Raw genomic sequence first — 27,969 nt, 5'->3', positions numbered from 1 at the left:
TTATTATCTATCTAAAGACATGATTGGTTTCTTTCTAGAACGGTACTTACAGTTCTCTACAATTTCATCAAAAACTGCACCAGTTTTCTGCTCAAACTGAAAAAGCAAAAAAAGAAAAAGTAACATTATTATCATATCCTTCATTCATACCCTTTAGTGTCCCTCCTTATTCTCCTTAGAGCTGTAATCTTCAACCCAAAGTATATGAATTCACAACAACATAAACAAAAACACCACCAAACAGAGTAAAGTAAAATTCAGAATGAATAAAACAGGTTCTCAGGCCAAAGCCTGCAACCCAAAAATGAAGACATAAATACATGCCCTCACTATAAAAAAGCTACTTATTTTATTTTTTTAAGTTTTTTTTAAAAAACTGAAGTATAGGGCTTCCCTGGTGGCGCAGTGGTTGAGAGTCCACCTGCCGATGCAGGGGACACGGGTTCGTGCCCTGGTCCGGGAAGATCCCACATGCCGTGGAGAGGCTGGGCCCGTGAGCCATGGCCGCTGAGCCTGCGTGTTCAGAGCCTGTGCTCTGCAACGGGAGAGACCACGACAGTGAGAGGCCCGCGTACCGCAAAAAAAACAACTGAAGTATAGTTGGTTTACAAGGTTTCAGGTGTACAAAAAAGTGATTCAAAAAAGCTACTTATTTTTCAAAAATCACTTTCCTATCACAAAATACAGAAGATCATATACTTTTGTAATAATAATAATAAAAAACACAGCCAACACTTACTGAGAACTTACTAACAACACTTATTATTAAGAACTATGTAAAACTTCTAATCAAAACTGAACAGAACAGGGCTTCCCTGGTGGCGCATTGGTTAAGAATCTGCCCGCCAATGCAGGGGACACGGGTTCAAGCCCTGGTCCGTGAAGATGCCACATGCTGCGGAGCAACTAAGCCCGTGTGCCACAACTACTGAACCTGTGCACTAGAGCCTGCAAGCCACAACTACTGAGCCCATGCGCCACAACTACTGAGCCTACACTCTAGAGCCCGTGCTCTGCAACAAGAGAAGCCACTGCAACGAGAAGCCCACGCACCCAACGAAGAGTAGCCCCTGCTTGAGGCAACTAAAGAAAGCCCGTGTGCAGCAATGAAGACCCAACGCAACCAAAAGTAATTAATTAAAAAAATAATAACTAAACAGAACAACCAGCATCAATAGGTTTTGCTCTTAGGCTAAAGCCAGAAGTCTGCTGCTCTTTAATATTTATTTATTTTTTGGCTGCGTCGGGTCTTAGTTGCAGCACGCGGGATCTTTCGTTGTGGCACTCGGGCTCTTCATTGCAGTGCACGGGCTTAGTTGCCCTGTGGAATGTGGGATCTTAGTTTCCTGACCAGGGATCAAACCAGCGTCCCCTGCATTGCAAGATAGATTCTTAACCACTGGACCACCAGGGAAGTCCCTCTGTTTCTCTTTAAATGAAAGTAAGCCATATTACAGGAATGGTTCCTTTTTGAGTATGTTAGGGCCCAAGACAGAAGCAGAGCCAAGACTGACGTAATTTCAGGCCTTTAAAACAGACATAGGGGGGGAAAAAGTAAAGCAGCGGCAACTCCACCCAGAAGTTAATAAAGACACTACTAGTATGTTTCACTCCTAGTCTTCAAAGGTCTCCTCACTTTGGCAAGTTTGAGCATTCCAATCTCCTGCTTCTCTACCTACTACTCATCAATGAGGCAAAAACAGAAACAAGTCAGCTTTGTGATAAACCTTGCCTACTAAGCTAGAGTGAAATCTCCCCATTCAAGGGAAAAACTTCAGGGAAAAAGAACTACCTACGTAACTACAGATGAAACACAACACGACAGCTAGCTAACACTCATAAATGTGAACAGACAACTGAGGATCCCAGGTTTCTGAAAGAAATTAACTATGGGAAAGAGAAGGCTCAAGGTAAATTAACAGAATAACCACTCCAGAAGGAAACAATTTACAGAAAACAAACTTCTAAAAAATATTTTAAGTGGTATCTGAGATATCTGAGAGGCTACTGATACAAAAAACTAAACATCAGAAAATATTTAGATGGGCCATGAAAAGGAGACATGAGTAAATATTTTGAAACAAGAAAATGGCAGCAAAAATAAAAATCTTACTGGCCAAGCTAATGACAGAGTTCTCAGTTTCCAAAAAGCAAAAAGTCAAAGAGTTGGAAGATACTTTTATGAAAACATGGAAAATTAAACGATTAGGTGTAACAGAAATCTCAAAGGCAAATCCAAAGAAGAGAACAATAGACAGGTGAAATAATAGAAGAAAATTTCCCTGAACTAAATAAATGAATATTTGAGATTGAATGGGTCCACCAAATAACAAAGAGAAAGCGAAAAAAAAGAGACATCCTGGTGAAATTTCAGAGTTTCCAAAAGCAAACAAAAAGAGAAAAAAAAGTATAGTGCAGGTGATTCATTAAACACAGTTAATATAACTGAATTCAGTGATATGAACACTGAAAAGGAAAGCAAAGAAAAGAAATTGTAAAGGTTATTCTACCTACCATTCCACTCAATGAGCTATGTTCTAGAATAAAAGGGAAATGGGAGATGTGACTGCAAGCCAGAGAATGAAAGCACTTGTCTGCACTGAAAGGGATCCGAGGGTGGTAGGATGAATTGGAAGATTGGGATTGACATATATACACTATTGATACTACATATAAAATAGATAACTAATAAGAACCTACTGTACAGCTCAGGGAATTCTACTCAGTCCTCTGTGGTGACCTAAATGGGAAGGAAATCCAAAAAAGAGGGGATATATGTATATGTACAGCTGATTCATTTTGCTGTACAGTAGAAACACAACATTGTAAAGCAATTATACTCCAATAAAATTTTTAAAAATAAAGTAAAATATGTAAGAAAAAAAAAGAAAGAAGGGGATCCAAGTTTTTGAAGATAATGCACTTTTTGTACAATACTGCCTTTCTTTTTTCTGGTGATGAAAATGTTCTAACGTTGATGTGGCTGCACAACTGTGAAAATACAGCTACTGAATTATGCACTTTAAATGGGTGAACTGCATGACATATGAGTTACATCTCTATTAAGCTGTTTTAAAAACACATTGAGAAAAATACTTCTATGAAGTTTAGGTATTAAAAACCAAAAGGCACTACTGAAACAAGATTAACAGGGAGATGTTATGTGGGCATATACCAGTATTTTTTAAAGAATAATTTTTAAAATATACATTCAAATGTGTTAAATAAATAATGTTTAATACAATGAAGTCCCTCAAGTACAATTTCCTGTGTGATGAGGTTACCTCATTTTAGTGCTAACCTCTTTATGTATTTGAACTTCTTGATAAGGCAGAGCATCAATTAGGGGAGAGTCTGTCTTTGACTCATTTTGATTTTGTTGTTGTTTTTGGTTTTTTCTTCTTTAAAAATCCTTTTTATTTTATATTGGAGTATAGTTGATTTACAGTGTTGTGTTAGTTTCAGATGTACAGCAAAGTGACTCAGTTATACATATACACATATCTATTCTTTTTCAAATTCTTTTCCCATACAGGTTACTACAGAGTATTGAGTAGAGTTCCCTGTGCTATATAATAGGTCCTTGTTGATTATTTTATATATAGTAGTATGTATGTTAATCCCAACCTCCTAATTTATCCCTTCCACCCACCTTTCCCCTTTGGTAACCTTAAATTTGTTTTTGAAGTCTGTGAGTCTCTTTCTGTTTTGCAAATAAGTTCATTTGTTTCATTCTTTTTGTTTCCACATATAAGTGATATCATATGATATTTATCTTTGACTTACTTCACTTAGTAAGATAATCTCTAGGTCCATCCATGTTGCTGCAAATGGCATTATTTCATTCTTTTTTAAAATGGCTGAGTTATATTCCACTGTATGCATGTACATCTTCTTTATCCATTCATCTGTTGATGGTCATTTAGGTTGCTTCCATGTCTTGGCTATTGTAGATAGTACTGCAGTGAACATTGGGGTGCATGTATCTTTTCAAATTATGGGTTTTTTCCAGATACATGCCCAGGAGTGGGACTGCTGGATCATATGATAGCTCTATTTTTAGGTTTTTAAGGAACCTCCATACTGTTCTCCATAGTGGCTGTACCAATTTACATTCCCACCAACAGTGTAGCAGGGTTCCCTTTATTCCACACCCTCTCCAGAATTTATTATTTGTAGACTTTTTGAGGACGGCCATTCTGACTGGTGTTAGGTGATACCTCATTGTAGCTTTGATTCACATTTCTCTAATAATTAGTGTCGTTGAGCATCTTTTCATGTGCCTGTTGGCCATGTATATGTCTTCTTTGGAGAAATGTCTATTGAGATCTTCTGCCCATTTTTTGATTGGGTTGTGTGTTTTTTTGAGTTTTTATTTGTTTTAATTCACACCTGCTGGTGACTACTCACTTAACATTGCCCAAGCAGGTCACACTAACATCACTCTCAATTATGGACTCCATCAGGACTCCAGAACACCTGCTTGGCCTATAATCTAACCAATGGGGTGTCAACAAATGTACAAGTAATAAGACTTAGCTTTGTTACAATATAGTGATTTCGCTAAATATGTATGGGTGCTTCTTGTCCAGCCTGTATATTTATAAATAAGAAATTAGATACAAATAGTAATTTAGCTTTGAAATTAATGTACTACTCATCGCTCAAGTTTCATGAAAGATTTAATTGGACTTAAAAGCAAAGCTGACTTCAGGACTTCCCTGGTGGCGCAGTGGATGAGACTAAGAGCTCCCAATGCAGGGAACTGGATCCCACATGCATGCCGCAACTGAGTTCACATGCCACAACTGAGGACCCCACATGCCGCAACTAAGGAGCCCTGGAGCCACAACTGAGGAGCCCATTTGCCACAACTAAGACTTGGTGCAACCAAATAAATATTTTTTTTTAAATCCATAATAAATATTTTGTATGGGCAAGGATTTTCTCAGTACTACAAAACCTAAAATTAAAAGTAAAAACATAAGTGAATATAGATATTAATTTAGGACAAAAAATTACTGGTTCATTTTTAGTTATCAAAATAGTCTCATAGGTTCTACCCATTCAAAACATATAACTGTTCATATTTAAACTTATAAAATAAATAACTTTAAGGTTTTTACTTTCAAATTTCCTTATCCACAAAATATATATATAGTGATACTCACACTGCCCAGGATTGTTAGGATGATCAAATGAAAAGCATTTAGCATGGTACTTAGCAAACTGTAAATATACAGTAGATGTGAGCAATATGATTACACTAATAAAAGATATCTTCCCTTGTTTTAAAAATTAGGGTTCATTAAAACATTTCACTTGTAAAAATGTGTCCACTGCTTAAAATAAAAGGAAAGCACTGGGCAAATGTTTCAGCCCTCTGTATTTCAAAAATTAAGCATTGGGGATAAACTATATTTTTACTTAAAAAACAGAACACTGAAGTTCCCTAACCCTGGAGGAATTAAAAATCCCAATATACTGTGAATTGATAAACACCACCCACAGCCACCTGCAGAAAAAAAATTAAACATTTAAAAAATCACAGTTAGAGGGAATCCCCTGGCTGTCCAGTGGTTAAGACTCTGCGCTTCCACTGCAGGGGGCCCGGGTTCGATCTCTGGTCAGGGAACTAATCCCACGTGCCACGTGGTGTGGCCAAAACAAACAAACAAAAAATCACAGTTAGAAATTTATTGGGACTTCCATGGTGGTCCAGTGCTAAAGAGTTCACTTTCCAATGCAGGGGACGGAGGTTCAATCCCTGGTTGGGGAACTAAGATCCCATATGCCATGGGGCAACTAAGCCCACATGCCTCAACTAGAAAGCCCGCATGCTGCAAACTACAGAGCCCACGTGCCACAACTAGACAGAGAAAACTCACACACCACACCCAGACAGAAGCCCACGCACCACAATGAAGATCCCACATGCCACAACTAAGACCCGATGCAGCCAAGAATAAAATAATTTTTTTAAAAAAAGAAACTTATTGGATCCTAAACCAATAATTTTTATTTAAAAAAAGTTAATTTGGGCTTCCCTGGTGGCGCAGTGGTTGAGAGTCTGCCTGCCGATGCAGGGGACATGGGTTCGTGCCCCGGTCCGGGAAGATCCCACATGCTGCGGAGCGGCTAGGCCCGTGAGCCATGGCCGCTGAGCCTGCGCGTCCAGAGCCTGTGCTCCACAACGGGAGAGGCCACAACAGTGAGAGGCCCGCGTAATGCAAAAAAAAAAAAAAAAAGTTACTTTTCTCTTTGATCCTCCATACAACTTCACAAATTCCCTGGACATAATTGCTAGAATGCCTAATACCATAAACACTTTTCTCAAACTGGTTTTAATATCTGTAACAATTTGAGAGTTTATATGATAAATTTATTCAATGAAAACTAAACAATAGACCAATAGCTATAAAATAGTTGAGGGAGTTGAAGGTGGATTTTTCAATGATTAAGCAGATACTGAAAACTATCAAATGTGCTTCAACATCTTCTTCTCTAAAACCTACTCTTTTCACCTTTTTTCATTTTAGTAGTAGCCCCAACACCCTGGAAGTCAAACAAGAACTCTCAAAACTTTTCCTCCATTCTCTTCAACTGATCAGTAGTAAGACTATCATTTATATTTCCAACACATCTTAGGGTTTTGGATAAACCAGTACTCTCTATGATGAGCTAACCTATACAGGAGGTCAGGAGAGACAAAGAGACACACTGTTCTGTAATTTAAGATCTGAAGGATGACTAAGAATTAAAACAGGTGAAAAGATGGGAGAAAAGGTTCAAGAAAAGAACAGCAAATGTAAAGGTTCTTAGCAGGAGATAAAATAGAGAATTCAAAATTGAGAAAGACTAGGTGGATAAGAATTCTGGGAGTAAAGCAGGTCAGCACTGTAAAATAAAGCTGATGACAAATCATGGGCCAAACACTGGACATTCTTCACAGTCAGGGTGACCACATATTCCAGTTAGCCAAAAGCATCTCAGCTTAGGCCTATCATCCCCATGTAATTGTTAATGTCTCATCCCTTTCACTCTCAAAAGTGTCTCAGTTTGGGACTTCCTTGGCAGTCCAGTGGTTAAGACTCCCCACTTCCAATGCAGGGGGCGCAGGTTTTGATTCCTGGTCGGGGAACAAGGATCCGGCATGCCACAGGGAGCAGCCAAAAAAAAAAGGAAAGAAAAAAGTCTCAGTTTGGTCACCCTAAGTATTAGTCATGTTTAGACACCGGACTGTACCCCAAGAAAAAAAAATGAAGGAGATGGCAAGAAGGAAGATTTGTGCTCTGAAAATTACTCTATGGAGTAAGGTTATTTCTTACTCCTACCCAAAGTTCTCATCATACCACTCTCATATTGTTTTCTTTCTACTGGGAATGACTTCTATCTGATAAAATTCCAATGCTACTGCTGGGTTTTTTTGTTTTTTTTTTTTTCTGCCGTGCCGCGCAGCTTGCAGGACCTAGTTACCCAACCAGGGATTTAATCGGAGCCACTAGCAGTGGAAGTGTGGAGTTCTAACCACTGGACCACCAGGGAATTCTCTCCAATGCTTCTTTAAAATACAGCTCTTCAATAAGGCCTTTTCTGATAACCCATTTAGAATTCTTGACTTCTTCTCTGTAGCACTTGATTCATATTTCATTTACAGTCACTTGTGGCACAGTTAACTTATGTATGTGTCAGTATCACTTTCTAGATAAATCTTTTTTATCGTGGGATACCTATAGGCCATAGCACATTGTGTTGTATAATCTCTCAGTATCTTTCATATAAAGTGAATATCATAACTTTGCATTTCTCAGTATTTGTTATGCAAAACCTTCAAGAGGCCCTAAGAAAAAAGAGTTCTGTGATCAGATATTTTTTCCAAATATAATATTATAGAACTTTTCCACCATTTGGCATGAAGTTTTATTCACCATCCTCAATTTGGTAGGAAAAAGATGTTATCTCATTTAAATTTGCATTTTGCTGTTTTATTTACATTTAATTGCTTTCATTTTCATTTTTGAAATTTTGAAGCATCCTTCCATATAATTATTAACCATTTGTGATTATCATTTCTATCAACTGCCTGATTACAGAATTTTTTAGATTACCTGATGCAATGGTTCACAAACCATAATGATTAGTGATCAATACTTAGCAAGAACCTTACCCTGTGCCTGGTCTTTTCCAAGCACTTTACATGACTTAATTCAATTTAACCTCCTCAAAATCTCATCAAGTAAGTACAGTTAACACCTCTATTTTGTAGGTGAAGAAATGGAGGTACTGAGAGTTTAAAAGTACACACACATAGAGCTGTGAAAAAGGCTCCCCAGAAAAAAGCCCAAACTTCTGACCCTCCACAGTCTGGCCCTACTTCCTCTACTGCTTCATCTTTTCCTGCCTTCATATACCCATTACATCCCCATCCCCAAAGCAAATGCTCTAGCTAATGACCTACAGCTCACCCAATCCATCACGTAGTGTCATCTCTCTAGACCACTATGCAGTGTTTAAGCTTCTCCAGTCTTAAAATCAATAGCTAATGCCTCAACTAAAGTTACAACTCTTTAACGATGCCATAATCTCACATAATCCACAAACATCCAACCTCCTGAACAAGGTAGAATTCACAACTCTTTCCCAGCTCTACACCTACAGATGCGTCTATGACAGCAACTATAAAAACTTTACTCCCAAGTTGGGGATTCTATAAGAAATCAAGTACCCATCCACATCTCTGAAGCTGTATCATGAAATATCCCATCAACAGGGGTTATATAAACCTGGAGTTGTAACCCCATTTTGGAGACTATCTTAAAAAGGAACAATAAACACTGTCTACACAAAAGCCTTTAAAGTTATACAAAAAGTAAAAATAATCTAGTTAGTTTCTTTCAACAGAACCTAAATGAAATCAAGACTCATAAAAAATTAGAGATTCCACATTTTTCAAAGCAGGGAATCACTTCTCGGCCTTTCGGCTAAGATCAAGTGTTGTAGTATCTGCTCTTACCAGTTCAAAGCAGGAAGAAAGTTAAAGTATATTCTAGTCTAGAGAGATTTGTGTCTGTTCCATACTGCTGTAAGCCTAGCACCTACAACAATAATGCCTAACATACAGAAGATCAATAAATGTTTGCTGAACAAAAGAGTTACTTTTACTAGTTAATAAGTATTTAAAACTCATTTTATATTAAAAACTTAAACATCCTCAGTTTACTTTAAAATTTGCAAGAATCACAAAAATTAAGCAGGAGCATCAAATAGTTTTTATGCTTGCAACAGACCACTCCAAATTAAATGTCCAATCCTCTTCCCTCAACCCCACAACTGTAATGCTAGTCTTTTTTCCCTACTGCTACTCCAATTCAAACATCCTTTACTTAAAGCTTCAAATTTATTCATATTGATAATCTTTATAATCATTTTATCAACTTGGAAAATATAACAAATTTCTTATGGGAAAAACATACTTTTTATACAGTAAGTGCTCACTTTGCACTGTAGTACAGGACCACAAAAATGACTTTGCAATCTGAAATCAAGCAAAGCAATCTGAATAATTAAAGGGAAAAAATTACATTGTTCTGTTTAAGACTCTTTTACTGTCAGTTAAAATGTATAGAGAAATGAAGAATACTGTGTAATATTTACTATTTTATAATTCAAAACATAAGAAACATTGAGAATCAGTATTTTGTTTCTTTGTAAAAACCTTACCAAGAAAGTAAGACAGTGCTTACCTCCTTCTTTTCCTCATATAACTTATGATACAGAGTAAGTATCTCTTCCAAGCCTTGGCAAAATGTCATAACTCTTTCCAAGTTTGGTTGGACATGCAACATTTTATCCTTTGCCCTTTCAATCTTGTCATATACTTCCAAGAGTTCCTTTAACGTGATATTTTTGCCAGTCACTTCCTCTGAGACATTTTCATCCTTTCTGTCACAATCACTTTTCTTCATTTATGTTCATAAATTTGCCTTTACTAAGTTCCTCAGACTTTATATCTATATTCTCCACCTTATGACCACTTCATGATCCTATGTCTTCCATCACATAAATTACTGATGAGACTGCCTTCCAAAACAGACCTATCCCACATTAAATAGTTGATGATCAATTATTTGCTCAACTAATCTTTGGAATCTGGGAGTAAAATTCACAGCAGTATCCCTATCTGCTCTAGCAGCTTTAATCCATGCTGATTCTGAAATGAAACCAGCCTTTACTGGTAATGAAAATTTCTTCAGTCTCTTTGTAATTAGTTTTCTTTCAATGCAGCTTGGCATGAATGCTAGTCAAACTGATTGAGATCTGTTTCTATTACAATTTAAACTACATGATGTTGAAGCAATTTTACCTTATTTTTTATATTCATCTCATGTTTTCAATACAGTTCATACCAAACCTTCATACAGGAAAAGTACTTGTCCTATCTTCACTACCTGCCACTATTTTCAAATATTCTATAACATCCAATTTTTCAGATCTAGTATTAGCACCTTTCATTTCTTTGATGAACTTCCATCTCTGCTGGTCAACTCTCTCCTTTGATTGTCCAGTTTTGTAAAATGTCACATGAATTTATCATTGGAAAACAAAGAGGTAACACATCTGTAAACTTTGCTATCTGTACAAAAAATGAATAACAGACGCACAGTGGCCAACCTCCAACAGACTTTGAGAGAAGCAATGTGATTGGTCACCAATTATGATGGGCATCTATCTATTGATATATGTAGTGATTTGTGAACTGAAGAGCGAGCATCAAAGTTTATACACTACATAATTATTCACAGTTAACATACCCACAGTAAATGACAGCTGAATTGTGTCGTTAGGTGACCGGTGTTTTTTAACTAAACTATACCAACAGAAATTCGAGCGTATCAGAAGCCTGCAAAGTGAAGACTGACTGTACAGAGGAAACAAAATGTAAGTATGTAGTTAGATGTGGAAAATATTTACTGTTAAATATGTAATAGGTCTCAAGAAATACTGTTAACATCAGCAGAGTTTCTTTCTAGATGCTACTCTGCTTCTAATTCACTAACAGACCTTAAGCTAGAAACTTAACTCTTCCGTGGCTCAAATTCTTCAACCCATATAAATGAATGAAGTTGGTCTACAATATCCTAAAAGTTCTCTCCAGACTCTCAAACTTGATGCTCACAATTCCCTTCAAGCTAGGCATAAACTAAAAACTCAAATTGGTATAACGGAGACTGAAAACTTGATGAAGACACTAAAAAAGTAGACCTCACTCTCTCTCCTTAGGTGCTTTTTTCCCAATTAAATGACTTAAGATATTGACAAGTCTTCCCTTAAAATGGAATCAAATCCGCACTCCTTTCACATTTTTATTCATTCTAAAATTTATGTAAAGTAAAATATAATAATTATTTCCACTAAAATTACTTTGACATGAACTAAAACTTAAATAGGATCGATTTCTCCAACAAAACAAAACTATCAACTTACTATAAGTATACTTAGTGTTTGTAATTAGTATCTCATGTGCTGTCATCAAAGTTACAATTAGAAGCAACTTAAGTGGACTTTCCTGGGGCGCAGTGGTTAAGAACCCGCCTGCCAATGCAGGGGACACAGGTTCGAGCCCTGGTCCGGGAAGAACCCACATGCCATGGAGCAACTAAGCCCATGCACCACAACTACTGAGCCTGTGCTCTAGAGCCCACCACCCACAACTACTAAGCCCGCATGCCACAACTACTGAAGCCTGCGTGCCTAGAGCCTGTGTTCCGCAACAAGAGAAGCCCTTGCAATGAGAAGCCCGCGCACCGCAACGAAGAGTAGCCTCAAATCGCCGCAACTAGAGAAAGTCCACATGCAGCAACGAAGACCCAACACAGCCAAAAATTAATTAATTTTAAAAACAAAAGAAACAACTGAAATAAGCTGGATTTTACAAATTCATAATTCTATGAAATGAAGCAACTGAATTAATTCCAAATTCAGAATTATACTGAACTCAGACAATAGAAATGTATTACTAAAGATTCACAGAATGTATCATTTCACTGCTTAATTAACATGCATATTTTAATGGAAAAGACATTTGTTCAAATAGCTACAAAAACCTAATAAACAAAATGGACAATATTTATCACCAAATATAGACAGAGTATAGATTCTCAGTCATCGCTGAGAAAAAAATTTCAAATAAAAATCAGACTAAACTGTGAAAAGCTATCGTCCTAAAATAACTTCTCTTATGACTTTTTTCACAACAGCTACGGAGAAAATTAAGCTATCCAGATTTAAAAAGGAAAAAGAAAAGTCATTTTTGAATAGGTGGACAATGTCTCCCTTTCAATCTGAATATGTATTGATAGAATCCTACATTTACCCTGAAACATAAACTAAGGAAGAAGGAAAATATGTGCTCCCATGATTCTTTATAATATGTTTGAAACTATTTAGCTATACTTTTGTCATCAAATTTTCTACTCCAAAATGATGTATAAATTTGGTTCCTCATTTGGAAGCTCAGGAACATTTATTATAAAATTCATGAGACTTCCCTGGCAGTCCAGTGGCTAAGACTCCAAGTTTCCAATGCAGGGGGCGAGGGTCCAATCCCTGGTCGGGGAACTAAGATCCCACATGTCAGATGGCCAAAACAAAACAAAACAAATAATATTCACTGTTATTAAGATCTCACAGGCGGGGCTTCCCTGGTGGCGCAGTGGTTGAGAGTCCGCCTGCCGATGCAGGGGACACGGGTTCGTGCCCCGGTCCGGGAAGATCCCACATGCCACGGAGCGGCTGGGCCTGTGAGCCATGGCCGCTGAGCCTGCGCGTCCGGAGCCTGTGCTCCGCAACGGCAGAGGCCACAATAGTGAGGCCCGCGTACAGCAAAAAAAAAAAAAAAAAAAAAAAGATCTCACAGGCCACACAGTGTGGCCAGAAAAAAAAGAAAGCAAAAAACAAAAAAATAATAATAAAATTCGTGATATCCCTCAAGGGAAATAGTTTCACTGCTTCCTAATATCTACAACAAATACAAACTTGTAAATTATAAAACTTACAACAAATAAAAGTTATCTTCAATTATTTAAGGTAAAAATAAAAACCTCAGATCCCTGACATCAATCAAGGTGCAAACTGCCACAACCCAAAAAAGTAAAAATCAATCCGAAGAAATCTCCTAACTCATATATTGACAAAACATTGAAAAGTTAACTGATGTCTAGCTTCAAAGTATCTGTGGAATGAAAAAACAAAGGCAAACAAAGATTACTCAGCCTACAAATATCTGCCGCCATCTAAGAAACCTTTGAAAAATAAAACCCCAGAAGCAGTGGTTCTCTACATGTGGTTCTTAGACCATAAGGGTCCCAGAATCCTTTCAGGAGTCCCCCAAAGTCAAAACTATTTTCACAGTAATACTAAGACATTCCATGTATTTTTACTGTGTTGACATTAGCACTAATGGTACAAAATCAATTCTGGGTACAACTACTGGCCCCTTAGGCAGTAGCACCAACCTGTATGGATCGTTGAGTGTATTCATCACTGCCCAATAACGGCTGTCATACATATATATTAGAAAGAAAATATGATTTAAATATTTAAAATTTCTTAAGAGAGAGTATCTCGTAGAACTAACCAGACATGATCAAGCACTTCTATTTAAAGAATAACTTAAAAGCAAGCCCAGTCAGTTCAAGTTAACTGAAATTAAAATATTAATTCCTTTAGTGATAACCCACTAACTTTTTCTATCACAAAAGACATTTACAAAATCTAAGTTTTCTGTGTTTTTTCCAAAGCCACAATTAATGTATGGTAATAAGATTGTATGTAATTATACTTTAGTGTAACATTTAATATATTAAACAAGGTAATATAGGTAGAGGCCAGAAGGATCAAACTTGTCACTAAAAAAAATTACTTTTAGTTGAAAAATAATTTTTAACTAAATTTTCATAGTTTTTAGCTCTCACACCTAATTTACTGTGTCATGTTATGTAAATTCCAGATAATCTGACAGACCAGTAAAAAAGAAACCAATAAAAATATGTCTAACAAGATTGAAAACTTAGTATTTCTGGATCATTCACCTTATAAAAAAATGAGAGTTGGGACTTCCCTGGTGGCGCAGTGGTTTAGAATCCACCTGCCAATGCAGGGGACACGGATTCAATCCCTGGTCCGGGAAGATCCCACATGACACAGAGCAACTAAGCCCGTGCGCCACAAATACTCAGCCTGAACTCTAGAGCTCGTGAGCCACAACTACTGAGGCCGTGCGCCACAACTACTGAAGCCCACGCCTAGAACCCGTGCTCCACAACAAAAGAAGCCACCGCAATGAGAAGCCCGTGCACTGCAACGAAGAGTAGTCCCCGCTCACTGCAACTAGAGAAAGCCCACGCGCAGCAACGAAGAACCAACACAGCCAAAAACAAATAAATAAATAAATATTTCTTAAAAAAAGAAAAACACGAGAGTTACTTGTCATTTTAAATGAACTTTTTGTTAAATGCATACAGGCATACCTTGTTTTATTACACTTCATTTTATTGCACTTTACACACTGAGTTTTTTACAAATTGAAGATTTGTGGCAATCCTGCATCAAGTAAGCCTATCAGAACCCTTCTTCCAAAAGCTTCTCGCTTTCTGTCTCTGTGTCACATTTTGGTAATTCTCACAATATTTCAATTTTTTCATTATTATTATATTTTTACGGTGATCTGTGATCAGTGACCTTTGATATTAACATTGTAATCTTTTCAGGGTGTCATGAACTACAGCTATATGACAGTGAATTTAACTGATAAAGTGTGCGTGTTCTGACTGCTCCACAACCAGCCATCTCCCCCTCTCTCTCCCTCTCCTCAGGCCTCTCTGTTCCGAGACACAACAATATTGAAATTAGACCAGTTAATAACCCAACAATCGCTTCTAAGTGTTCAAGTAAAAGGAAGAGCTGCACACCTCTCGTTTTAAATAAAAAACTAGAAATGATTAAGCTTAGTGAGGAAGACATGTCAAATGCCGACAGGGCAAAAGCTAGGCTTCTTGCACCAAACAGTTGGCCAAGATGTGAATGCAAAGGAGAAATAATTGTAGGAAATAAAAAGTGCTACTCCAGTGAACACACGAATGAAAGGAATGTAGAAGAGCCCTATTACTGATACCGAGAAAGTTTTAGTGGTCTGGAGAGAAGATCAAAGCAGCCACAACACTCCCTTAAGCCAAAGCCTAATCCAGAGCAAGGCTCTAACTCTATCTTCAGTTCTATGAAGGCTGAGAGAGGTGAGAAAGCCACAGAAAAAAGACTGAAGCTGGCAGAGGTTGGTTCATGGGCTTTAAGGAAAGAAGCCATCTCCATAACATCAAAGTACAAGGTGAAGCAGCAAGTATTGATGTAGAAGCTGCAGAAAGTTATCCAGAAGATCTAAGATAATTAATGAAGGTGGTTACATTAAACAGCAGATTTTCAAGGTAGATGAAACAGCCTTCTACTGGAATAAGATGCTATCTAGGACTTTCATAATTAGAGAAGTCAATGCCTGGCTTCAAAGTTTCAAAGGACAGGCTGACTCTCGTGTAGGGGCTAATGTAGCTGGTGACTTGAAGTTGAAGCCAAAGCTCACTTACCATTCTGAAAATCCAAGGGCCCTTAAGAATTATGCTAAATCTACTCTGCTTGTGCTCTACAAATACAACAACAAAGCCTAGATGACAGCACATCTGTTGAAAAGATGGTTTACTGAGTATTTTAAGCACACTGTCGAGACCTACTGCTCAGAAAAAAAAATTCCTTTCAAAATATTACTGCTCACTGACAATGCACCTGGTCACTCAAGATCTCCAATGGAGATTAATGTTGTTTCGTGTCTGCTAACACAACATTCATTCTGCAGCCCATGGATCAAGAGGTCACTGTGGCTTTCAAGTCTTATTACTTAAGAAATACATTTCATAAGGCTATAGCTGCAATAGACAGTGATTTTCTCTGCTGGATCTGGGCAAAGCCAACTGGAAGCCTTCTGGAAAGGATTCACCATTCCAGATGCCATTAAGAACATTCATGATTCATGGAAAGAGGTCAAAATATCAACATTAACAGGAGTTTGGAGGAAGTTGATTTCAACCTTCATGGATGACTTTGAAGGGTTTAAGACTTCGGTAGAAGAAGTAATTGCAGATGTGGTAGAAACAGAATTAGAATTGGACCCTGACAATGTGATTGAATTTCTGCTATCTCATGATGAAATTATAATCAACAAGGAGATGGTTATAACTCCTCAGGGATGAGCAAAAAAGTGGTTTCTTGAGAAGAAATCTACTCCTGGTGAAGATGCTGTGAAGACTTGAAATAACAACAAAGGACTTAGAACATCATATAAACTTAGTTGATAAAGTAGTGATGGGGTTTGAGAGGAATGACTCCAATATTGAAATTTTACTGTGGGTAAAATGCTATCAAACAGCATTACATGCTAGAGAGAAATCGTTTGTGAAAGGAAGGGTCAATTCATGCAGCAAACTTAATTGTTGTTTTATTTTAAGAAATGGCCACAGTTGCCATAATCTTTAGCAATCACCACCCTGTTCAGTCAGCAGCCATCAACATCAAGGCAGGAGGCCCTTCCACCAGAAAGAATATGATTTGCTGAATGCTCAGATAATGGTTAGCATTTTTAAGCAACAAAGTATTTTAAAATTAAGGTATGCATATCGTTTTTTCAGATACAATGCTATTGCACACAGTAGATTATAATACAGTATAAATATAACTTTCATATGCACTAGGAAACCGAAAATTCATGTGAGTTGCTTTATTGATAGATTCGATTTATTACAGTGATCTGGAACTGAACACACAATATCTCTGAAATATCTCTATATGTGCTCTCTCTTTCCAAAAGTGAGGAAAAGATAATCTATATAAAATTTCCTAGCTAGAGAAACTGGATAAACTCAATCATTTGTCTGTAAAACTCTTAGCTAATGAAATTCTATAAATGCTGTTTTAGAATTATTTAAAGATTAGCTGCTCCCTTTTTGAAAGGACATACATACACCTGAAACATACCTCTTTAAACCAGGAATATATAATAACTATATGTATGCATAAATTACATAAGAGTTGATATATATATAATCTCAATTATAAGCACTTATGTAATATTCAAAATTTTAAATAATCATATATCACTCTGATAAACAAAAAATAAAATTGTAAGCCCAGATAAGTTATTCTATGTACAAAATTAAACTATATACACTTTCGGGCTTCCCTGGTGGCACAGTGGTTGAGAGTCCACCTGCTGATGCAGGGGACACGGGTTCGTGCCCCGGTCTGGGAGGATTCCACATGGCCGCTGAGCCTGCGCGTCCTGAGCCTGTGCTCTGCAACGGGAGAGGCCACAACGGTGAGAGGCCCGCATATCGCAAAAAAATAAAAATAAAAATATACACTTTGGATATAACTCTTTTTTTTAATAAATTTATTTATTTATTTATTTTTGGCTGCGCTGGGTCTTCGTTGCTGTGCGTGGACTTTCTCTAGTTGCAGCAAGTGGGGGCTACTCTTTGTTGCAGTGCGCGGGCTTCTCATTGCAGTGGCTTCTCTGGCTTCTCTTGTGGAGCAAGGGCTCTAGGTATGCGGGCTTCAGTAGTTGTGGCACACGGGCTCAGCAGTTGTGGCTCATGGGCCATAGAGCGCACGGGCTCAGTAGCTGCGGCTTGCGGGCTCTAGAACGCAGGCTCAGTAGTTGTGGTGCACGGGCTTAGTTGCTCTGCGGCATGTGGCATCTCCCCAGACCAGGGCTCCAACACATGTCCCCTGCATTGGTAGGCGGATTCTTAACCAGTGCGCCACCATAGAAGTAAGTCCCTTGATCCACTTTCCATGTCAACTTAGCTTTTGGAGTAGCTTTAATCGTCCATATGCAATCAACTGCTTGGCCAGGTTTTGTTGTTCTCCTCTTGTTCTACCTCACTAGAACGTACAATTCCATCAGCTTCTGACAGCTCAAACTGGCAATTTCCTAGGTAGGTAAAGCCTGGATCTGGAATAGACAAATATTTTGCTGGAAATCCCAGTCCTTCAAGTTCTTCATCAGAACTTAACTTAATCCACATGAATCTCCCTGGTGATCTAATTAATGGAGGGCTTTTCACACCACAGTAATGATCTACAAGTGGAGAGAAACCAAACGGCCCATCTTGAACTTCCAAGTGATCAAACCGACTTTCAAATGATGGTTCTATATAATAATGTTCATCAAAGGTCAACTCTGTTTTTTGACATGGAGCAGCTTCCAAAATGTAGATACATTCTTTGTTTGGTGGATATGAGTAAGGATAATTTGGTGAAGCAAAATGACCTCCATTGCTGGTTTGAACCCAAATCCCACACTGGGTTGCAGGAATGTGCTTGATTCCAATATTTTGTCCATCTTGGGTCTTTTGGCCACAGCAGTCCCTTCCACTACAAGTACTGTCATTAACAACACTTTGAGGACCAAGCAGAGCTGCTCCAGGGCCATGTTCCCGAGCTGCCCGGCGCTTCACGAGGGGCTGAGGCAGCAGCAGTGGAAGCGTGGGGCTCACAGCTCAGCGTGGCAGCTGCCCCACTCCGTCCCCATAGCCCACACCAGGTTGTTCCCTGCGGGGTAGGCCTCAGGTCTGGCGCCCGCCATACCCAAGCCTCTCGGCAGGCTCTCGTGCTGCCCCAGCCCCATGACAGGCATCACCTCCTGCTCTGCAATGCTCCATCCCATCGACCGCTTAGAGCCAGGGAGTGCAGATACAAGGGACCAGATCTATGCAGGCCAGTCTGCCTGCAGCCACAGCACAGACCCCGCTGAAGTGGCCTAATATAATTTTTTAAAAACAAAATGGCAACAACTGATAATACAATAAAGGTCTTTATCTTAGCCAACACACACACACACACACACACACACACACACACACACACACACACACACCCTTTACAAATACCCTAACTTCCAGAACTGTCCCTGGGAACAAAATAACAGATAAAAGCTTATTTTTAACAACATGCAGGATAGACATTTTTGCCACATAATTTCCAACTATGAAAATTTATTAAAAAGTCCCTATGCAGGGAAACAATTAAGTTATTTATTAATACACATTACACTATGGAATTCTATGCAGACTTTACAAAGAATGAGGTAGAAAGTTCTGGAGATGGATGGAGGTGATATTTGCCTAATATTCTGAATATACTTATTGCCACTGAACTTAAAAATGATTAAAATGGCAAATGTTATGTATATTTTAACACCATAGACACACACACACAAATAAGGTAGATCTGAATATACTACTATGATGCGACACATACACTGAGTGAAAACAGAAAGATTTAAAACTCTGAAACAACTTAAGGACAGAAAAACTAACAGAAAGACCAATGTCTCAATAAGGAAACAGAAGATATAATGAAAAAACAGATTAAAGTTTTAAAACTGAAAAATCAAAAAACCAAAATAAGAACTCACTGAATGGTTACCAGGGGCTGGGGGGAGGGGCACGGGGGTAACGGGATAGTCATTATTTAATGAGTAAAGAGTTTCAGTTTGGGATAATGGAATAGTTCTGAAGATGGATAGGGTTTACACATCAATGTGAAAGTTATTAACGCCAATTAATTCAACACTTAAAAATGGGTGAAATAGTAAATTTTGTTATGTATACTTCACAATAAAAAAGGCATAATGAATAAAACTAAAACAAACTATCATTCATGGGCTCATTAGCAAAACAGAGATGGAGAGAAAAGAGTCATGAAAATAGATCAAAAGAATCACCTTATCTTAAAAAAAAGAGAAAAAAAGATTGAGGGGATAAAAAAGAATGGTGCCTCAGACATCTGCCAGCCATATCAAAATACAACATTCATGTAATCAGAATCCCAGAAGGAAAGAAAACCTAGAGTGCAGAAAAAATACTTGAAGAAATAATGGCTGAAAACTTCACAAGTTTGAAAAACACATATATATCTGCAGATTTAAGATACGCAAACCCCAAACAGGATAAATTTAAAGATAGTCACATTAAGACATTCATAATTAAACTGCTGAAAACTAAAAACAAAGAAAAACATCTCGAACACAGGCAGAGAAAAACAACATTTTACTTATCACTGCATATTTCTCATCAGAAATCTTGGATGCTAAAAAAAAAAAGGAAACTATTTTTAAAGTGCTGGGAAAAAAGAACTGTTAAACTCATAAATCTATATACAATGAATATACCTTTTGGAATAAAGGTGACATAAGGATATTCTTTGATGAGGAAAACTAAAAGCATTGACTATCAGTGGACCTGCTCTAAAATAATTGTTAAGAAAGTTTCTTGACCCAAGTGAAATGATATCAAAAAAATTCAGAATATCAGGAATGAAGAAAGAGCAACAGAAACTAGTAACTACCTGAATAACTATAAACACAGACCAATCTTCCACCCTTGAGTTCTTTTAACATATATTTGACACCTGAATATAAAAATTATAACATTATACAATAGAAATTTGGTACGTATATGAAATATGACAACAACAATATAAAAGGGAAGGATAAAACAACCTACATGGTGGTATCTAAATTTCACTTAAAGTGATGAAACATTGATTCTGAGAAGCCAGTCTCAAAATGTTAACGCTCTGCTTCAGTTCACCTTTCACAAGTCTCCAAAACACAAAATTATACTGACAGAAAACAAAACAGTGGTTAAGCAGGAACAGATAATAGGACTATAAAAAAAATATCACACTAGAGTTTCTTGGAGTGACAAGATTGTTAGGAATCTTGTTTGTAGTGCTGGTTACAGAATCTATGTCTGTGTTCAAAATTCATACAACTATACACCAAATCTAAAAAAAGAAATTTTAGCATTTGTTCATTTCTAAAATAAAATACACATACACATGCAAGATAAGCTTATACATAATCATAAATAAATATACTGAGTAGTGAAATTACAAAAGATTTTTATTTTTATATCTTTTAAAAATCTTTCAAACTGTCAAAAATGACTAAATGCTTTTGTAATAAAATAAAATGATTCAAAAATAACCAAAATATACTTAAACTATGAATATGCCACTTAAGTACAGTTCACAAATAGCATTACTTGAAAAATGAATAAATTAGAACATAACGTGGGACTTCACTGGTGGCACAGTGGTTAAAAATCTGCCTGCCAATGCAGGGGACACAGGTTCAATCCCTGGTCCAGGAAGATCCCACATGCTGCGGAGCAACTAAGCCCATGTGCCGCAACTACTGAAGCCTGTAAGCCTAGAGCTTGTGCTCTGCAATAAGAGAAGCCACTGCAATGAGAAGCCCGCACACCGTGATGAAGAGTAGCCCCCGCTTGCCACAACTAGAGAAAGCCTGCGTGAAACAACGAAGACCCAATGCAGCCAAATAAATAAATACCTATCCCACACACACACACACACACACACAAAAAACAACGTATTCTGAGATCTCAAAGTGTAAAGCTTAATCATAACAGCAGACAGCTGCTATCTAACCCCCACCCCATTCTCTCACAACGAATTGCCCTCTCTCAAAATTTACAACAAATAATCCCAAGGACTCTAAAGAGTCATATTAAACTGTACAGCCACATGCAAAAGAATGAAACTGGATCACTATCTTACACCATACACAAAATGTAACTCAAAATCGTTAAAGACATGAACGTAAGAATTGAAACCATAAAGTTCCTAGAAAAACATAGACAGTAAGCTCATTGACATCAAATTTGCAGATGATTTTTTGGATTTAACAGCAAAAATATAAGGCAAAGAAAGGAGAAAAAAGGTGGGTTTACATCAAACTAAAAACCTTCTGCACACCAAAGGAAACCATCGACCGAATGAAAGGACAACATACAGGAGAAAATACTTGCAGATCATATATCTGATGAGATTAATATCCAGAGTATACCAAAAACTCATTACAACCCAATAGGAAAAAGGAAAACACTCCAATTAAAAAATGGGCAGAGGATCTAAACAAATATTTTTCCTAAGACATACAGATGATGAACAGGTACAGAAAAATGAGCTAAATATCATTAATCATCAGGGAAATCAAAACCACAAACCTGTTAAGATGGCTATTTAAAAAAGACAAGAAATAACAACTTCTTGTGAGGATGTTGAGAAAAGGGAACCCTTATGTACTGTTGGTGACAACGTAAACTGGTGCAGGTACTATGTAAAACAGGATGCAGATTGCTCAAGAAATTAAAAAAAGGTCTTCCCTCATGGCACAATGGTTAAGAATCCGCCTGCCAACGCAGGGGACACAGGTTTGAGCCCTGGTCCAGGAAGACCCCACATGCCACGGAGCAACCAAGCCCGTGCGCCACAACTACCGAGTCTGCACTCTAGAGCCTGCACGCCAAAACTACAGAAGCCTGCGAGCCTAGAGCCCATGCTCCTCACCAAGAAGCCACCGCAATGAGAAGCCCACGCACCACAACGAAGAGTAGTCCCCACTCACTGCACCTAGAGAAAGCCCGTGCGCAGTGATGAAGACCCAATGAAGCCAAAAATAAATACATAAAATAAATGAATTTATTAAAACAAAGAAATTAAAAACAGAATTACCATATGATTGAGCAATTCCACTACTGAGAATTTACCAAAGAAAATGAAAACTCTAACTGGAAAAGATACATGCACCCCCATGTTCACTGCAGCATTATTTACAATAGCCAACACATGGAAGCAACCTAAGTGTACATCAATACATGAACAGATTAAAAAAATGTGGCATAGATACACAATGGATATTATTCAGCCATAGAAAAGGGGGAAGTTTTGCCATTGGCAGCAACATGAATATACCCTGAGGGCATTATACTAAGTAAAATAAGACAGACAGACAACTATTGCATGATCTCACTTACACGTAGAATACAAAAAAAAAAAAACAAGCTTATAGATACAGAGAACACATTGATGGTTGCCAGAGGTTGTGGGGGAAAGGGGTAGGCAAAATCGGGGAAAGGGGTCAAAATGTACAAACCTCCACTAATAAAACAAGTAAGTCTTAAGGATATAACGTACAGCATGATGACTACAGTTAATAATGCTGTACTACATATTTAAAAGTTACTAAAGAGCAGATCTTCAAAGTTCTCATCAAAGAAAAAAACTAACACTATGGTGATGTGTGTTAAGTAGACCTGCTGTGGTGATCATTTCATAATATATACAAATATAAGAATCATTTCAGACGAGGAGCTGGAATAACCTACATAAATGATAATCACCCATCAGCAGACAAGCTGATTAAACTTTTACTGAGCTCTGCCCAACAGAGCAATACCCAGCTCTACACACCACCAGTCCCTCCCATCAGGAAGCTTGCACAAGCCTCTTAGATAGCCTCATCCACCAGAGGGCAGACAGCATAAGCAAGAAGAACTACAATCCTGTAGACTGTGGAACGAAAACCACATTCACAGAAAGATAGACAAATTGAAAAGGCAGAGGACTATGTACCAGTTGAAGGAACAAGATAAAACCCCAGAAAAAAAGCTAAATGAAGTGGAAATACACAACCTTCCTGAAAGAGAACTCAGAATAATGATAGTGTAGACAATCCAGGACCTTGGAAAAAGAATGGAGGCAAAGATCAAGAAGATGCAAGAAATGTTTAACAAAGACGTAGAAAAATTAAAGGAGAAACAGAGATGCACAATACAACAACTGAAATGAAAAATACACTAAAAGGAATCAATAGCAGAATGACTCAGAAGAACAGAAAAGTGACCTGGAAGACAGAATAATGGAATTCACTGCCATGGAACAGAATAAAGAAAAAAGAATCAAAACAAATGAAAGACAGCCTAAGAAACTTCTGGAACAATATTAAGCACACCAACGTTCACACTGTAGGAGCCCCAGAAGAAGAGACAGAGAAAATTTCAAGAAAAATTGTGAAGAGATTATAGTCGAAAACTTCCCGAACACGGGAAAGGAAATAGCCACCCAATTCCAGGAAGCACAGAGAGTCCCAAGCAGGATAAACCCAAGGAGAAACATGCCGAGACACACAGCAATCAAACTGACAAAATTAACGACAGGGCTTCCCTGGTGGCGCAGTGGTTAAGAATCCAGCCGCCAATGCAGGGGACACAGGTTCGAGCCGTGGTCCAGGAATACCCCACATGCCACACAGAGCGACTAAGACCGTGCACCACAACTACTCAGCCTGCACTCTAGATTCTGCAAGCTACAACCACTGAACCCACGTGTGACAACTACTGAAGCCTGCACACCTGAAGCCCAAGCTCCGCAGTGAGAGAAACCACCACAATGAGAAGCCCACATACCACAACAAAGAGTAGCCCCTGCTCACCACAACTAGAAAAAGCCCACGTGCAGCAATGCAGACCCAATGCAGCCATAAATAAATACATTTTTAAAAAATTAAAGACAAATTATTCAAAGGAAAAATGACAAATAACATACAAGCGAACTCCCATAAGGTTAACAGCTGATTACTCAGCAGAAACTCTACAGGCCAGAAGGGAGTGGCATGATATATTTAAAGTGATGAAAGGGAAAAACCTACAACCAAGATTACTCTACCCGACAAGGTTCTCATTCAGATTCTATGGAGAAATCAAAAGCTTTACAGAGAAGTAAAAGCTAAGAGAATTAGGCACCACCAACTAGCTCTACAACAAATGCTAAAGGAACTTCCCTAAGTGGGAAACACAACAGAACAAAAGGACCTACAAAAACAAACCCAAAGCAATTAAGAAAACAGTAATAGAAACATACATATCAATATTACCTTAAATGTGAATAGATTAAGTGCTACAACCAAAAGACACAGGCTCACTGAATGGATACAAATACAAGACCCATATATATGCTGTCTACAAGAGACCCACTTTAGACCTAGGGACACATACAGACTGAAAATGAGGGAATGGAAAAAGATAACCCATGCAAATGTAAATCGAAAGAAAGCTGGAGTAACAAAACTCATATCCAATAAAATAGACTTTAAAATAAAGAATGTTACAAGAGACAAGGAAGGACACTACATAATGATCAAGGGATCAATCCAAGAACAAGACATAACTATTATAAATATATATGCACCCAACATAGAAGCACTTCAATACATAAGGCAAAAGCAAACTATAAAATAGGAAATCGACAGCAACACAACAATACTGGGAGACTTAAAAACCTCAATCACACCAATGGACATTTCATCCAGGTAGAAAATTAAGAAAGAAAAACAAGTGTTTTTTTTTTTTAATTATTTATTTTTGACTGCATTGGGTGTTCGTTGCTGCACATGGGCTTTATTCGTGGTGAGTGGGGGCTACACTCCGTTGTGGTGTGCAGGCTTCTCACTACGGTGGCTCCTCTTGTTGTGCAGCATGAGCTCTAGGCACGAGGGCTCAGTAGTTGTGGCATGGGCTCTAGAGCGCAGGCTCAGTAGTTGTGGCTCACGGGCTTAGTTGCTCCACAGCAGGTGGGATCTTCCCAGGCGAGGGCTCAAACACATGTCCCCTGCATTGGCAGGTGGATTCTTAACCACGGCGCCACCAGGGAAGCCCAAAACACAAGCCTTAAATGACACAATACCAGATAGATTTAACTGATATTCATAGAACTTTTCAACCGATAACAGCAGATTACACTTTCTTCTCAAATGCACATACAACAATCTCCAGGATATATCACATCTTGGGTCACAAATCAAGCCTTGGTAAATTTTAGAAAACTGAAATCATATCAAGCATCTTTTGCAAGCACAATGCTATGACATTAGAAATAAACTAGAGGAAAAATAACATAAGAAACACAAACACGTGGAGGCTAAACAATATGTTACTAAATAACCAAGAGATCACTGAAGAAATCAAGGAGAAAATCATACAATACCTAGAGACAAGTGAAAACGAAAATATGATGATCCAAAACCTGTGGGATGCAGCAAAAGCAGTTCTAAGAGGGAAGTTTATAGCTATACAAGCCTACCTGAAGAAACAAGAAAAATCTCAAATAATCTAACCTTACACCTAAAGGAGGTAAAGAAAAACATAGAAAACCCGAAGTTAGGAGAAGGAAAGAAATCATTAAGATCAGAGCACACGTAAATGAAATAGAAACAAAGAAAATAGCAAAGACCAATAAAACTAAAACCTGGTTCTTTGAGAAGAAAAACAAAATTGATAAACCTTTAGCCAGACTCACCAAGAGAAAGAGAGAGAGAACTCAAATCAATAAAATTATAAATGAAAAAGGAGAAGTTACAACAGACACCGCAGAAATAAAAACCATCATAAGAGACTACTACAAGCAACTCTATGCCAATAAAGTGGACAACCTGGAAGAAATGGACAAATTCTTAGAAAGGTATAACCTTCCAAGACTGAACCAGGAAGAAATAGAAAATATGAACAGACCAATCACAAGTACGAAGTTTAAACTGTGAGTAAAAATCTTGCAACAAACAACAGTCCAGGACCAGATGGCTTCGCAGGTGAATTCTATCAAACATTTAGAGAAGAGCTAACACCCATCCTTCTCAAACTCTTCCAAAAAATTGCAGAGGAAGGAACATCCCAAACTCACTCTACAAGGCTTCCATCACCCTGACACCAAAACCAGACATAGTATAAAAACAAAAAATTACAGACAACAACACTGATGAATATAGATGCAAAAATCCTCAACAAAATACTAGCAAACATAATCCAACAACACATTAAAAGGATCATACACCACGTTCAAGTGGGATTTATCCCAGGGATGTGAAGATTCTTCAATATACGCAAATCAATCAATGTGAGACACCATATTAACAAATTGAAGAATAAAAACCATATGATCATCTCAACAGATGCAGAAAAAGCTTTTGACCAAATTCAACACAAATTTATGATAAACTCTATCCAGAAAGTGGCCAAAGAACGTACCTCAACATAATAAAGGCCATATATGACAAACCCACAGCAAACATCATTATCAATGGTGAAAAACTGAAAGCAACTCCTCTAAGATCAGGAACAAGACAAGGATGTCTACTCTCGCCACTATTATTCATTTTTGTAAGTCCTAGCCACTACAATCAGAGAAGAAAAAGAAACGAAAGGAATCCAAATTGGAAAAGAAGAAATAAAACTGTTTGCTGATGACATAATACTATACATAGAGAATCCTAAAGATGCCACCAGAAAACTACTACAGCTAATCAATGAATGTGGTAAAGTAGCAGGATACAAAATTAATGCACAGAAATCTCTTGCATTCATATACACTAACAACGAAAGAACAGAAAGAGAAATTAAGGGAACAATCCCATTCACCACTGCAACAAAAAGAATAAAATACCTACGAATAAACCTACCTAAGGAGGTGAAAGACCTGTACTCAGAAAACTATAAGACACTGATGAAAGAAATCAAGATGACACAGAGAGTGAGATAAATCATGCTCTTGAAAGAATCAATATTGTGAAAATGACTATACTACTCAAAGCAATCTACAGATTCAACGCAATCCCTATCAAACTACCAATGGCGTTTTTCACAGAACTAGAACAAAATATTTCCCAATTTGTATGGAAACACAAAGGAACCTGAATAGCCAAAGCAATCTTGAGAAAGAAAAACGGAGCTGGAGGAATCAGGCTCCCGGACTTCAGATTATACTAGAAAGCTACAGTAATCAAGACAGTATGGTACTGGCAAAAAAACAGAAATATAGATCAATGGAACAGGATAGAAAGCCCAAAGATAAACCCACACACACGGTCACCTTATTTTTGATAAAGGAAGCAAGAATATACAATGGAGAAAAGACAGCCTCTTCAATAAATGGTGCTGGGAAAACTGGACAGCTACATGTAAAAGAATGAAATTAGACCACTCCCTAACACCATACACAAAAATAAAC

The 27,969-nt window shown here is 37.8% G+C and overlaps 1 pseudogene; it reads right to left on the bottom strand.

The window, feature by feature from the left end:
• Positions 1 to 3: 3 nt before the first annotated feature.
• On the bottom strand, positions 4 to 18,535 carry LOC136124077 (neuropilin and tolloid-like protein 2 pseudogene; annotated as a pseudogene).
• Between the last annotated feature and the right edge of the window lie 9,434 nt (positions 18,536 to 27,969).

Source organism: Phocoena phocoena, chromosome 1 (assembly GCF_963924675.1).
Source record: "Phocoena phocoena chromosome 1, mPhoPho1.1, whole genome shotgun sequence".
Taxonomy (NCBI): domain Eukaryota; kingdom Metazoa; phylum Chordata; class Mammalia; order Artiodactyla; family Phocoenidae; genus Phocoena; species Phocoena phocoena.
This window is presented reverse-complemented; position numbering and strand designations above follow the sequence as displayed.